The following is a 15940-nucleotide window of genomic DNA, read 5'->3' on the forward strand; positions in this document are numbered from 1 at the left end:
TTAATCACTACACAACTTCAGGTATCAGAAGCTGCTGACGAACATACATATTCAGGCACAGGGACATAATGCATAGTTCTTTCAGCCCTTTAGTACTCAAATGTAGCTCATCTAATCTACATAGGTCCCAAATAGCTGTCTGGAGAAATTGATCGTGTGTGTGTGTGTGTGTGTGTGTGTGTGTGTGTGTGTGTGTGTGTGTGTGTGTGAGAGGACAGTGGGTGCGGGGAAGGAGGGAGGGGGGAGGAGGATGGGAGTAAGGAAAGTAGAGCTTATGAGCTTACAGAAAAGATTGCCACAGTTTCTTTTATATTTGAGGGAAGAGAAAAGGGATAACAAAATGGTGTTTTCAGAATGAAGAATGGGCAATAAATCAAGAGATTTAAAAAAAACTGTTTCATACATTTTAGGAGGAAAGATAGAGGAGAAAAGTAAAAAAATGGCTGAGGAAGAAGGAGACATTGCAAGAATAAGTTCTTAATTTTGTTACTAATCATGGCAGGATGGAGTGACAGGCAAATGAGAAAAGAGTCTAAGAGAAAATAAGGTGGGACAGAAAATGAAAGGTGAATAAATGTTAGACGAAATATTTTACAAATTTTTTGGGAGGGTACAAGGTGTGGCAGTAGAGGAGAAGTGAGAGACGAATTTTAAATAACAAAAAATACCCCTACAAAGGTCCCCCTTAATTCATTACTTTTCAAGTATGTAGGCAGAGTGCGAATAAAAGAGAAATGTAAAATCTCAAAAATATATTTAAAAGAAACTTAAAGGAAAACTAACTCATATTCTATTGTCTCAGGTCCAATACTTTAAGTGATCTTCCAATGCACTGGCAAAAGCTGAGCGAAAGAACAAGTGAATAAAATAGAATATTTTTGTGTTATAATATCTTGTCCAGAATACCCCATGATTTCTGTTGGATTACTGTCAGTGGCCCATGGTGATCAAAATCTTTTAATGCCCACATGTGACAGCTGCTGCTGAGCAGATGGGGACTCATGCACAGAGGAATTACTTTCCTGTCACATGAATTTTCCTTCAACACTTAGCATTCATACTGAAGGCAGCATCACATACTTCATTATTGCGGCATATTGCCTGCTATCAAGAGTTCCCTCAATCCTGTCAAGTACTGCTGAGTCCTGCTCTTCACAAAAATCCAGCCCCAATAAGAAACCAATATCTGCCCACTTCTTATCATTAATACATATTCTCTTGTTGTATGGCCCCTCAGGGCCTGTAAACCACTGTTGCTTGAGGAAAACACCTTCTTATCAGTGAAAATTACATTTTCCCATGCTACATTGAGATGGAGTGCTGTGAATGCTGGCCAGTGTAAGACATTTTCCTCACTGAGTTCCTGTTTCACAGTGGATCCTTGTGTGTGGAGTCTGGGTTCCCTCAGCCTCCAGTGGGGTGTTTCTCTGTAAATGAGGAAGTTGCTCTTTCATTGCAACTGCTTCACGTTTAGGGATGGAAGGTGTCTGTTCTTACTCATAAGCTCTGCATTGCCATGATGTTTGTCAAGTATCTCCCTGCCTGACTCAGGATCTCTGCTGATAGTACCTCAGTCAGCATAATTCCTGCATCACCTCTTTGCAGTAGTAGGTGTAATACCATACCTATTGCCAGCATCTCTAATTGAAAACTGTGTTCTTCAATCACAGTGATGATTTCATCTCAAACTGAATGCTCCCATTGTAACTGACTTACTACAAAGTGATTCCAGCTTGCTGCACCTGTACTGATGCCTGGGGAAGAAGGAAACATATTTCCATCAAAAAGAGTAGTAATGGTGACAGCCTGAAGGAAGAACTATTCAAAACTTCTTGCCACTTTAAAGTCTGTCCTTAAGCATATGTGGCTCAGGCTTGTGGATCAAGGCACTAAGACACTTTTTTGGTGGAATCCCACCCTCGATATGAATCACTTTGTCTTGTGTATTAGTTCATCCACATGTGCTTATGTGTGTCTCTGAATAAACATTTCTGGAGTAGTTGTTAAGAAACATGTTTGAATTAAAAAAAAAAAAACCAATTGATAGCTGCACTATAAAGTTGCTAAATGCAAACAGTATCTGCAGCAGGCATTTTCCAAGGCCAACTTCTTTAAAGCATATATATCCAAATAAAGAGGAAAGTTTGTTTGGCTGACCTCCTTTTGCAGATCAGTGGTTTGAATCCAGTATAAAGAATGGCAATTTTTGGACAGTGTTCATATTGTCCCTTCGCGTATTTGGTGAGTAATAATGATGACAATAAAATACAGTGACTGGCTGTTTGACCTAATTGTCAAATGTCAATTTGAAGAATATAAACCACTGTAAAACATATGTGTCTAATGTTGAATTCTTAAAGACAGGGAACAAAAATTATGTGTATTGGAAATACCTACTAGAGACAAATGTTAATGTATGCCAGGCTGTTGTTGTTTGGTCCTGAATACTATGCGTTTATTGGGACCAGAGCTTGAGTAATAGTAATACTGCCACTTAATGACTGTTGTCTCTCTACAGAATATCTGAAAACTCATAAATGTGCTAGATATGTGATGCATGCAGATAGCAAGTCATTCTATATGCACACTGCAAGTATTTGCTGAAACCTGCACAGCTGCAGCTAGGCTCACATTGGAGGATAAGTCATGTGGTGAGCTTCGACATCATCAGTTTGACAAGAAAGATAAATCAACATCAAATCAATATGCTATACCTGACATAAGTGACAAATTCCTTTCACAAAAGCTCTGTGAAGTTCATCCACCAACAATCAGCACCATGAGTGTATTACAGTTAACTGGAGGAGTTTAACCCAGGGCATGAGCAGTGATATCCAGTGGTGCATTTGTTTGTCTGTCTACATTTATTTGTTATGTCTGTTATTAGTAATTAGTGCCCCACTATTGTTTAAAGGCTTTTTTAGACTTCTCCACAGCTGTGTGGCCTGTAGAGTTGTAGCCATAATGGTGCACCACATGACTGCAGCTCATCTCCCTATTTTCTTCCTCATTTTCCCCTGCTCATTTTTCCTTTTTGGGATTGTTAGATTGTTGTCAGTTTGACTTAAATAACTGCAGGTGTATCTAAATGATATGTACAGTGTCCAGAATTCACATCCAAAACATAAACTGTATGTGACAAATACCTGAGTACTATAATTATAACCCCGTTAAGAAATTGAAAAGTTTTGTGAATCATGATTTATACTGTTTTTATCCTTTTACCATGATATTTGGTTTCTATTTAATGAATTACATCAAAAAAGAAAAAATCCATTAATTGCACTTTTGTCATTACCCAAAATGCAAAAATCTGAGGTCAGATTCCTCTGTAAATAATTGTCTTTTTTCTGGTGAATTCATACAAACAATTTAAAAAATGGAACTATGTAGCTTTGAACTCTGCACCCACAGGCTATCACTCCACTCTTCAAACAATAATGCTGCAAAAATCATTCATAATATTAGTCTTCTTGAACACATGAGCCAATATGCTTGTGGAATGTAATTTTGTGGCTTTAATGTTCATTTGAAAAGGTGTGCACTTATCTTTACAAGTTGCAAAAGACAAAGATAAGTGATTTTAGAAGAAAATTTTGTTGGTAAATTGCCCTTTTATTCTTAGTCAAACCTGGATGGTAGACAGGGAGCCATCATAAGCATATTCTTAGAAGTTTTATAGTCTCTGTGCTGCATATTTATTTGCATCCAGGTACTGACACTGTGATTCAAACATTCAATCAGGTCAGTAATCTTTGTTGTAAAGTATGCAATCCTTAGCACACAGGAAATAGGTGAATACAGAGTAAGCGTCACACTCTGGTCTGGTTTTTCTGCTGTCATTGCCAAATGGTTTGATTTTTCAGCTGTTTTTTGCAGTAGCCCAGGTTTTTTGCTGTTGAGTGTACAAGGGGGTTTCAATAAGTAATACAACACATTTTTTCTGAAAGCAGATTGGTTTTATTCATTGTTCCAATACACTATATTATTCCCCCAATCTTTTGACTACAAAACCCTATTTTTGTACACAATCTCTGCTCATTGAGACAGCCTTACACCACCTTATTTGGAGGCCCTGCATGCCCACATGCTACCACTCTAATGGTTCACATTGCAGTCAAAGTCTTACTGCACCAATAACTTGCCCATTATCCACATACTGTTTCCCACAGAGTGCATCCTTCATTGGGTCAAACAGATGGAAGTCAGAAGGTGCGAGATCTGGGCTGTAGGGTGGGTGAGGCCAAATAGTCGCCCTGAAGTTTCACAAGCTCCTCTCTGGTGCACAGACTTTTGTGAGGCATTGCATTGGCATGGAGAAGGAGAAGTTCATTTGCAATTTGTGGTGACAAATATGCAGAAGTCATTACTTCAATTTCCTGAGGGTAGTACAATACAATTCAAAGTTGATCATAACACCATGAGGGAGGACATCAAACGGAAGAACCCCTTCAGAGTCTCAGAAGACCATCAACATGACTTTATCATGATTCACCAATCACCTCAAATTAGAGTGTCTGCACGTTTGAACATTGCAGGAGTTATAGCTGTGTGCTCCCTGCCAGCACGTGAGAGACTGGACAGGTCTGCCTGACCTTATTGTGATGATGATAGATGCCTTGCCCAATAACTTATCATGCTTTTCTTCACTGTCAGGCCTCTGTGGACTTTCTGCAAGTGCCTATGAATATCTGTGATGCTCTGGTTTTCTGCCAAAAGGAACTCAATGACAGCTGTCTGGTTGGACTGCACCTCCATCACAGAAGCCATTTTGAAGGCTATGTATAGTGCCACTGCCTATCAGAACTTCATGAAACTATAGAGGCTGAAGCAGGAATATTTCATGATGTAACACAACAAATTCCACATTTTTTCAACCGAAACTGGCAGAGAAAAAAATATGTTGCATTAATTATTGAACACCACTTGTACATATAATTTATGGCTGCCACCAGAATTGGTTGCTGAATCTTTGAGAATGCCATCCAATCATGTTCATGAAACAATAGAAAAATCGTTAAACAAATGATGGCCAATGAACCCAGGACAAAATCAATCAGACAATACATCAGCTAGCGGCCACAAAAGCATCAACAACTTTGTGTGTAACACAGTTGTTTTCATATGCTGTATTGTCCTAGTGGCAACACAAACAAGTATACTGATACACACAATTACCTTGCTTGCTTCACAGAGCAGTGGGTTGCATCATTGCAATGGCAAGAATGTGTGATTCTGAAGATTTCCCAAACAGAAGGCTACCTTCACCCAGTACATTTAAAGCACTTTAGAAAAACAGGTATGATTGCAGCCATAAAAGTTAATGCAGAATGGCAAAAAAGCAGTAAGAATGTGCAGTTTAATGAAGTACTTCAGAACTACAAAACAATAGCTTACAGCATGAGAGCAATAGCTCATGAACTCATTGTGTATTTGGAATATTGTAAATGAAAACAGTTTGTGTCCATAATTTTGTGGCTTGTTCTTCTGTGGTAACAGTTATTTATTACACTGCAACATGAAAGTCAGTAAGTTCACAATAAAACAAATTAATTTCCCTGAGCCACAAGAAAATTCATAGAATTCATGCAAACTAATTCAAAGTGTGTGCAGGTTAAACTGAAATTTCCAGATGGTAAAGCAAGTGTGGCAATATTGGTAAATGGTGATGGAAATCACTGCAACAGTTAGTTAGTTCACTTGGCTAAATAAGTACACCAGTCCATAGGAAGTGAAGTGTAACTTCACTCAAGCAATCCCTCACACAGGCATAATCAGTTTGCACAACAGTAAAAGCAGTCTGAATTGTTATCTGGCAGAGTCTATAGATATAGTATTGGTGTTTAGGGAAACATCATTTAAAGCTGACTCACATAGAATAAGAGAATAAGAGGGAGTTCATGGTCTATTGGGCTTCAGTCACCTTGCTAGCTGGTCTCACATGACTGGTCAGCCAGAGATGCAGTGTTTTCCTTGCTGGCAGCCCTCTTATCAACACTTGTCATTTTCAGTAGTGAAAATGTAAGTCACTGTCACTGGTAAACCCATCTATTCTGTTAAAAAGCAAGGTTACCAGGTAAGGATATTGGTAAATCCTGATTTGAAAGGCAAGCTATTATGCAATGCAATCAGTCTTTAATCAAATCAAAATTTTGCACTGACTTTTCTGCTTAATAAGCTAACTTGACACAATGTAATCAGTATTTGTCACTGACTGCCTGCATTTTATGGCCATAGTTCAGCAATAAGAAATTTAGTGTTTTATGCAGATAATATGAGTTCAAACAGTAAAGAAATAACATAGGATGTAACTGTCCCAAAACTTTTCTTCAAATTTCAAGTGATCACAGACTTTAAAAATACAGAGTAAAATTACATACAAGGCTAGAAAGAAAGGAAGTCAGAAATGTCAATTATCAGATTTTTCAGGATGTTTCACTTGTTATACAAACACTATCTCCAGCATTGCATGGGAACCAACAGGCAGGCTACAATTGCCATGTTCCAACCCATTGCTCAGATAATGTGACAGGGGGTGTTTCAGTTTGAGCCAAGAATAAACTAAATGAGTTAGAGGGTGTCCTTGGAAAGAGGTCTGAGAAAACTGTTGTGTCATTAAAAACTTCGGACTCATATATCTGTAACATCTGCTCACACAGCTGTGCACAAACTCAAACTGAAACCTTACAAAGGCATGGTAGTGCATCAATGGACAAGCTGAGACACTGATGCTCTGTTTTAATAGTGCAACTGGCTATTGCAGTCTATGCACAAAGGAGAAGTTGATTCTGAAACATTACTTTTTTTGTCTAAACATGGCTTCATTTACTGGTGTATGTGAACTCCCAAAACAATTTATCTTGGATGTGAAAACAGGAGTGTGGTGTTCAATTAATGCAACACAGATTATTGAACTAATCTTTTTTCCAACAAACCATAACTTCTGATAGGTATATGAACAGCATACTGTAAGGGTTTTCACTGAACTAACAACTAACATTAAGACCTATCATATGGTTATTTCATGCAGGACAGTGCAAGAGCAAACACACATATATATATATACTCCTGGAAATTGAAATAAGAACACCGTGAATTCATGGTCCCAGGAAGGGGAAACTTTATTGACACATTCCTGGGGTCAGATACATCACATGATCACACTGACAGAACCACAGGCACATAGACACAGGCAACAGAGCATGCACAATGTCGGCACTAGTACAGTGTATATCCACCTTTCGCAGCAATGCAGGCTGCTATTCTCCCATGGAGACGATCGTTGAGATGCTGGATGTAGTCCTGTGGAACGGCTTGCCATGCCATTTCCACCTGGTGCCTCAGTTGGACCAGCGTTCGTGCTGGATGTGCAGACCGCGTGAGACGCCGCTTCATCCAGTCCCAAACATGCTCAATGGGGGACAGATCCGGAGATCTTGCTGGCCAGGGTAGTTGACTTACACCTTCTAGAGCACGTTGGGTGGCACGGGATACATGCGGACGTGCATTGTCCTGTTGGAACAGCAAGTTCCCTTGCCGGTCTAGGAATGGTAGAACGATGGGTTCGATGACGGTTTGGATGTACCGTGCACTATTCAGTGTCCCCTCGGTGATCACCAGTGGTGTACGGCCAGTGTAGGAGATCGCTCCCCACACCATGATGCCGGGTGTTGGCCCTGTGTGCCTCAGTCATATACAGTCCTGATTGTGGCGCTCACCTGCACGGCGCCAAACACGCATACGACCATCATTGGCACCAAGGCAGAAGCGACTCACATCGCTGACGACGACACGTCTCCATTCGTTCCTCCATTCACGCCTGTCGCGACACCACTGGAGGCGGGCTGCACGATGTTGGGGCGTGAGCGGAAGACGGCCTAACGGTGTGCGGAACCGTAGCCCAGCTTCATGGAGACGGTTGCGAATGGTCTTCGCCGATACCCCAGGAGCAACAGTGTCCCTAATTTGCTGGGAAGTGGCGGTGCGGTCCCCTACGGCACTGCGTAGGATCCTACGTTCTTGGCGTGCATCCGTGCATCGCTGCGGTCCGGTCCCAGGTCGACGGGCACGTGCACCTTCCGCCGACCACTGGCAACAACATCGATGTACTGTGGAGACCTCACGTCCCACGTATTGAGCAATTCGGCGGTACGTCCACCCGGCCTCCCGCATGCCCACTATATGCCCTCGCTCAAAGTCCGTCAACTGCACATACGGTTCACGTCCACGCTGTCGCGGCATGCTACCAGTGTTAAAGACTGCGATGGAGCTCCATATGCCACGGCAAACTGGCTGACACTGACGGCAGCGGTGCACAAATGCTGTGCAGCTAGCGCCATTCGACGGCCAACACCGCGGTTCCTGGTGTGTCCGCTGTGCCGTGCGTGTGATCATTGCTTGTACAGCCCTCTCGCAGTGTCCGGAGCAAGTATGGTGGGTCTGACACACCGGTGTCAATGTGTTCTTTTTTCCATTTCCAGGAGTGTGTGTGTTTTTTATATATATATATATATATATATATATATATATATATATATATATATATATATATATATATATATATATATATATAAAAAGAAAGATGATGAAACTTACCAGACAAAAGCGCTGGCAGGTCGATAGACACACAAACAAACACAAACATACACACAAAATTCTAGCTTTCGCAACCAATGGTTGCCTCGTCAGGAAAGAGGGAAGGAGAAGGAAAGACAAAAGGATATGGGTTTTAAGGGAGAGGGTAAGGAGTCATTCCAATCCCGGGAGCGGAAAGACTTACCTTAGGGGGAAAAAAGGACAGGTATACACTCGCACACACACACATATCCATCCACACATACACAGACATAAGCAGACATGTCTGCTTATGTCTGTGTATGTGTGGATGGATATGTGTGTGTGTGTGCGAGTGTATACCTGTCCTTTTTTCCCCCTAAGGTAAGTCTTTCCGCTCCCGGGATTGGAATGACTCCTTACCCTCTCCCTTAAAACCCATATCCTTTTGTCTTTCCTTCTCCTTCCCTCTTTCCTGACGAGGCAACCATTGGTTGCGAAAGCTAGAATTTTGTGTGTATGTTTGTGTTTGTTTGTGTGTCTATCGACCTGCCAGCGCTTTTGTCTGGTAAGTTTCATCATCTTTCTTTTTAGATATATTTTTCCCACGTGGAATGTTTCTCTCTATTTTTTTTATATATATATATATATATATATATATATATATATATATATATATATATATATATATATATATATATATATATATATATATATATACACAATAGTTTATTTTAGTTTAATATTAATATTCACTTAAAGAATATAAACACTTGTCAATCAAGAAATATTTCAGTTTCACTTTGAATAAGTTCCCTTTGTGGCACCTTATAGAGCTCGGTAATCTGTTGTACCATATTTGACCACTAATGCATGGACTATGGTCTGTTGTTTTTTATTTTGTTCTTTGTCTGTAGTAGCAGTCTTTATTTCTTGTATTATAGGCATGCGTATCAGAGCACTTTGTTGCTTTGTTTTGATGTGTCACAAAAAATATAATTAATTTGTAAAGATACAGTGAGTAGACTGTGAGGTATTTATGATGAACAAAGATTTCCCTGCATGAATCTCTATACCCTAATCCATGGATAATTCTGATTGCTCTTTTCTGTAGGGTTAATATTCTGTTCATATGTATGTCGGCAGCACAACCCCATATCTCTATCCTGTAATTAATCTGTGCAAAAATGGTTCCATAATAAATTGTTTTTAATGTCTGATGTGGGACTACTTTTGATAACTGGCTGATTAGATGTAATGAACTGCTGATTTTATTGCATAAAAATTTGATATGGTTTACCCATCTTAGATTTTCATCTAGGTGAATACCTAGAAATCTGCAGCCTTCTGTGTCCACTACTTCAATTCCACCTATGTTACTGATAGAGGTTTGGTGTGAGTTTGTAAGTTTAAATGGCAATAACTGAGATTTACTGATATTAACTTTCAAACATTGAGCTTGGAAATAAGTAGTTATTTGACGTAGGCCCTCAGTTGCTACCAACGTTAACTCATCATTTTTTTTACCAAGAAATAACAGTGAGGTATCGTCTGCATAGGTTGCTCTATATCATTTATGTACACTAGGAAAAGGAAAGGGCCCAAAATTGAGCCCTGGGGTACACCTTGCGTGACTGTCTCATATTTGGACTGGAAATTAATGATCTGATTATTGATTTTGCAAGTCAGCTTTGTACACTGCTTGCAGTTAAATAAATATGTAGCCAGCAATTGCATGGATGCAGCATTTACATTGTATGACTCAAGCTTACTTAAAAGTAACTCATGGTTTACTGAGTCAAAGGCTTTAGTGAGGTCTAGAAATATGCCAGCTGTTTGCATTCCTTGATCAAGGGCACCATAAGTTTTGTGAAGAAATTCCGTAATTGCTGTGATAGTACTATGATCTTTTCGGAATCCATGTTGTGTGTCTGTTAGGAACATATTTTTCAAGAAATAGTCACTAAGTTGTGTCAGCAGCACAACTTCAAATGCTTTGCTGAAGACAGGTATTAATGATATGGGCCTGAAATTTGAAACCTCTTCCTTGGATCCTTTTTTATGCACTGGTTTAACTGTGCTCCATTTCAATACATTTGGAAATGTATGTTCTCTAATACAGCAGTTTACCAGGTGGGTGATTATTTTAACTAATTCCTTATTACATTTTTTAATCACGATACTACTCAAACCATCCCATCCAGATGAGTACTTATTCTTTAGGTTATTTATTATCCTGCCTATTTCTTTTTCACTTACTTGTTTGAATTCAAAAGGTGGCTCTTCAAACGGGCAGAGCTTTACCTCACTACTCACAATTGTGTTATTAACTGGACCAACAGCTGCAGATATAAAGTATTTATTGAAAACATTGCAGACTTTATTAGGATCTTTAATTGTGTTTCCTTCATGTCTTATATTTACAATTTCAGTTTCTGGCTTCGGTGTGGCTTTGCGAAATTGATTTACAATTCTCCATGAGGTCTTGGCTATATTGTCTGACTGAGCTATTTCACTGCTGTATATCTGTTTTCTTAGATTTGAAAGCTCTTTCTTAAAGATTTTCTTTGCTTCATTGTGCTTGGCCTTAAAAACCTGCAGGTTTGTTGGCTTGTGTAACACATCCAGGTCCTGGATGTTTTGCCTGAGTTTTATCATATTTGCTGGAAGTATCAGTCTGTTGGTTTTTGCACTTTGGTTATGGGTGAACACTCTTTGTATTTTTTTAACAGGGCAGCATCTGTCAAAGTGTCTTAGCATAGTATCATAGAATTTGGCCCATTTGTTTTCAGATCCTTCAGTCTGGTAAACCAGATCCCAGGCCTCCACAGCTAATTTATTTCTTAGGGCAAGGATGTTACCCTCTTTTAGGATTCTTTTATTTTCGGTAACTTTTGTCATTTTTGGGATGCTTGTGTTTACATACTCTACAAGGTGGCATTTGTCAGAGTAGTGAAAATCCATATTCCAGCACCTAACACTGTCTTTAATATGTTTACATAGTATAACGTAATCAATTCTGCTAGATGTGGACTTTGTTACCCTGGTATCACTATTTACTACATTTACGAGATTATATGGGTTAAGAGTATCTATCAACCTCATATTACACAAACTGGAAGATTTTGCCTCAACATTCAGATCACCAAGTATAGTTAGGTCTCTGGGACCACAACACACATTGGTATACACACAATGTCAGTGTGTACATTGTCCTGCACAAAATAACTGCAGGTTGTTTTGTCCGTAGTTAATTCTCAGTACTTAGGACAGTTGAATACAATGTCTGGATGTGCAGGAAAGAAATAAACTGAAGAGTAAATATGGTCTGAGGTGGTTTTGGTAAACTAGATGAGATTTATAAAACTAAGCTTCTGATGTGTCTGAAAATCAAGTTTACAATTGTGTAATTGATGTTTTGACTTGTGGCTATGAGACAAGGCAATGCAAAAACCAGTTCAGAAACTTAAAGCATGTCCAGTGTGAAATTAAGATGTCTCTTGGAAATTACTAAGACCTACAGAAAAACCAACAAATGAATCAGAGAACAGCTGAAGTGAGAGGCATGATTATGTTCATAATGAAAATAATAATAATAATAATAGCTTTATTCAATATCAAATGGTACACTGCACATGTAACATAAACAGTAGTGATTACAGTTATTTGTACAATACACAAGACACATTCTTCTGAATACGTCATTAATTTACAACAAAATTACTATAAGATGTTTACTGATTTCTATTTACATAACTTCACAAAGCATTTCTTGTTCTTTATATTAGTATGGTACTCTTCTAATGTGTAGAAAAGATGTTTTACTAAAGGATGTTTTACTAAAAATTTCTTAAGCTGATGTTTCAGTTTAATTGTAGGAAGAGCCATGACTGCACTATGCAGTGCATTAGCTAACTTTATACCTGTGTACTGAGGCCCCTTTTCTGAAAGTGCTGTTCTGTGGCTGACAATGTAAAATCTTTCTTTATTTCTAGTATTGTACTGGTGGAAATCCAAATAAGTGTTTGGGCACAGTTTTTTCGCAAGCAATATGGATTTTAGAATGTATGTGTTTATAAAAGTTAACACCCCTGTTTTTTGGAAACAAGTTGCAACAAGATTCCCTATTTTTGCTCCACAGATTATTCTCACACCCCTTTTTTGAAGAATGAGTAACTTATCTAGATTAGCTTTGGTTGTTGCCTCCCAAATTTCAATATCGTAGTTCAAGTGAGAGGGTAAAAGAGCACAGTATGCAGCCTTTAGAACTACAGTGTCTTTACAGAACTTGCTAATAGTACTGATTGCACACATATTTTTTGACAACTTAGTTGCTAGGGAGTCAATATGTGTGTCCCATTTCAGGTTGCTTTGGATTGTTAGGCCAAGGAATTTTACACTAGACACTTTCTTTAACAATTCATTGCCAGTGTATAATTTAATTTCATTATTCTAACTTCTTTTGTTAAACTCCATCAAACACATTTTACTGGTGCTTACATTTAACTGGCTTTCATTAAAAAACTGAACAATTTCTTTTGTCACATTATTACACTCAGCCTCTAGTTCATTACATGATTCCTTTTTACACACAATGGATGTGTCATCAGCATACAGAACAATTTTGGAATTTATAATACAGTACTTAATATCATTTACATAGATCAAGAACAGAAGGAGGCCCAACACCAATCCCTGGGGCATGCCATATTTTATGTAAATGATCTCTGATTTGTAGACACCACTTTCTGTTTTAAGCAGAACAAACTGTTTTCTGTTGCTCATATAACACTTTATTAGATCATAAGCAGAGCCTCTAATGCCCATGTTCCGTAGCTTGTCTAATAGGATGTCAACATTCTTATAGTCAAAGGCTTTTTCCAGGTCTAGGTATACACCCGCCACATGTTCCTTGATTTTGATACCTTCTAACACCTCTTCAATTAGTTGAGCAGCTGCAGTGCTAGTTGATTTACCTTTTAGGAATCCATTTTGATTTTCAAACATCAGGTTGTGTTTGTTAAGAAAGTTTATAATCCTGTTGTGTATAACTTTCTCAGCTATTTTGGAAAAGACAGGAAGGATCAAGACTGGGTTGTAGTTTTCTCTTTTGTTATTGTCACCTTTTTTTTAAAAAAATGGGTGTTATGTGTGCTATTTTTAGTCTGTCTGGAAAGGTGCCTGATTCTATTATATTGTTGACTGATACAGACAGAGGTGCAGAGACATTTTGGCTACAGGCTTTTAAAACATTAATATTTAGGCCATCATGCCCAGCTGAATTGGAGGATTTTAGAGAGCTAATAATGTCCATTATTTCTGCAAAGTTTGTGGGGGCTAGATCTATACTATGGCACATGCATTACCTTTAAAACTGCAGTGCATGTTTTTATGTTTGTCATTGATGGCTTCCTCTACGGAAGAAAAATATTCATTAAAAATATTTACAATTTCCAGTTGATCTTGTTTGAGCATGCCATTGTGGTTCATAGTAAAGTCGATACAGGATTTGTCATTGCAGATTCTAAAGCTGTTTATGAAAATGAAATGGAGGGAAGCAGGAAATGTGGCCTACAAATGGATGGTAGTTGGGCTAAGGAAGTTCTAACTGGATTCCAAAATATGATAAGCAACTGAAACAATGACCTCGAAAACAATCAGTTATTGATAAAATTATTTAATTGGATAGATTTATCTGTCCAATTAAATAATGAGACATTGACCTAATTGACAGTGGGGTGACAACCTTAAAAAACATGTGGAGGTGATTTGGATGTGTATAGGTAAAGTACATAATACAAAGAAAAGTCTAGGGGAAGGCTTTATCCAGCAGTGGATGTCAGATGGGCCGATGATGCTAATGATTATGATACTAATGATGATGATGATGATGATGATGATGATGATGATGATTCCCAAACAAAAAATGACTGAAAGAACAGCAAACAATGCCTTTCAAGCTCACCAATATTAGTTTCATACAAATAATGTAAAAGTTAACCCTAGGAAAAAATATAAAATTTGAATATGTCAGCAGCAATTATTAAACCATTTAAGATTACAATATACTTTTAAATGGATAAAGAATAGAACTTGTAGCAAGTATATTTTTCCATGAATAACCATAGATACAGACTGTCCTGGAAGCAACACATGTCCATCATTAGGTAAAATTTTAAATGTGTTTGCTTTGACCCAAGGACCTTAACCACTAGCTGTGGTGAAGAGTATGTAAAAATTACCTGGTCTGCATACAATCATTTTGTTATATTTTATGGAATATATCATTGTGATGTCCACAAGTCAGACCTTTAAGGTGTGATTAGAAAACAAAACTGTGGAGTACATATAATGACAAAATAAGATAGACTCTTTATGAGGATATGAGGATATTTTTCATACTGAGTGTGTGTATCTTAAAATATATTCTGGATATGAAGGTTGATATTAGGCAGTTAAAAGCAAATTTTACACTGATATATATGAAAGACAACGTGTCAATTTATTAGGAAAACTAAAATGTTGAATTCAGACAAGTTGATTCTGCAGAATAAAGTAAAACCCATCAGCAAACGAAGCTACTTGAGATATGACATAAGAAACTTCTGGTAAACTGTTTCTTTAATGTTTCAGAGTATGTGGAAGCCTGAAGGAAATGACATTCTTCATGCAATAATTTTCACAGTGTCTAGACGAGAGTGATATAGTGTATTGTTAGTGTTTTAGCTAAAGCACAACACAAAAAATCTCCCATGCCAAATCCGCCTCTGGAGCACATTAACCACACTCTCCCTCAGGGCTTTGACTACCTTTCATTGTACCCTGGTTTGAGAAACAATCTTCCCAAAATCCTTTCCAACTCTCCCAAAATGGTAATCCACAGCACACTCAACATAGAGAATATCCTGGCACCCAGTGTATCCTTATATTTTGCATACTCGCAGTTCCTTGCGACACAAGACCTGCCATATGCAACCACCCACCACATTCTATTCCAGTTCTGTCACAGATAACTTCTACTTAATCAGAGGCTTCAAAATCCATGCCATCTGGAGTACGGAACCAACACTCTCCCTCACCCATCCAATGCCACCCCCCCCCCCCCCCCCTCCCTCCCAGCTTCTCTGATTTGCATAGACAGGAAATGCCCATACAATGCATTCCTTGACCTCACAATACTTCTGAACTCAGTCTTCAGTATCTCCTGTACCATAACCACTTCCTCCCCTATCCCTCCTTCCATTTCTGTACACTGACAGTCTTCTCTCTACTGGCTTCCTATTCCTCTACTCCGTATCCCCACCCCACAGCCTCTCCAAACCACTCTTCCATTTCATTGTGAACCACATGCGAATTCTCTCACATGTACCAGGGAGCTTCACTGTTG

At 38.6% G+C, this 15940-nt stretch overlaps 1 protein-coding gene across 1 annotated transcript in view; it reads left to right on the forward strand.

The window, feature by feature from the left end:
* LOC124722965 (metal cation symporter ZIP14-like) overlaps positions 1-15940 on the forward strand; it is a 214037-nt gene that overhangs the window by 145282 nt on the left and 52815 nt on the right. The window lies entirely within an intron of this gene.

Source organism: Schistocerca piceifrons, chromosome X (genome assembly GCF_021461385.2).
Source record: "Schistocerca piceifrons isolate TAMUIC-IGC-003096 chromosome X, iqSchPice1.1, whole genome shotgun sequence".
Taxonomy (NCBI): domain Eukaryota; kingdom Metazoa; phylum Arthropoda; class Insecta; order Orthoptera; family Acrididae; genus Schistocerca; species Schistocerca piceifrons.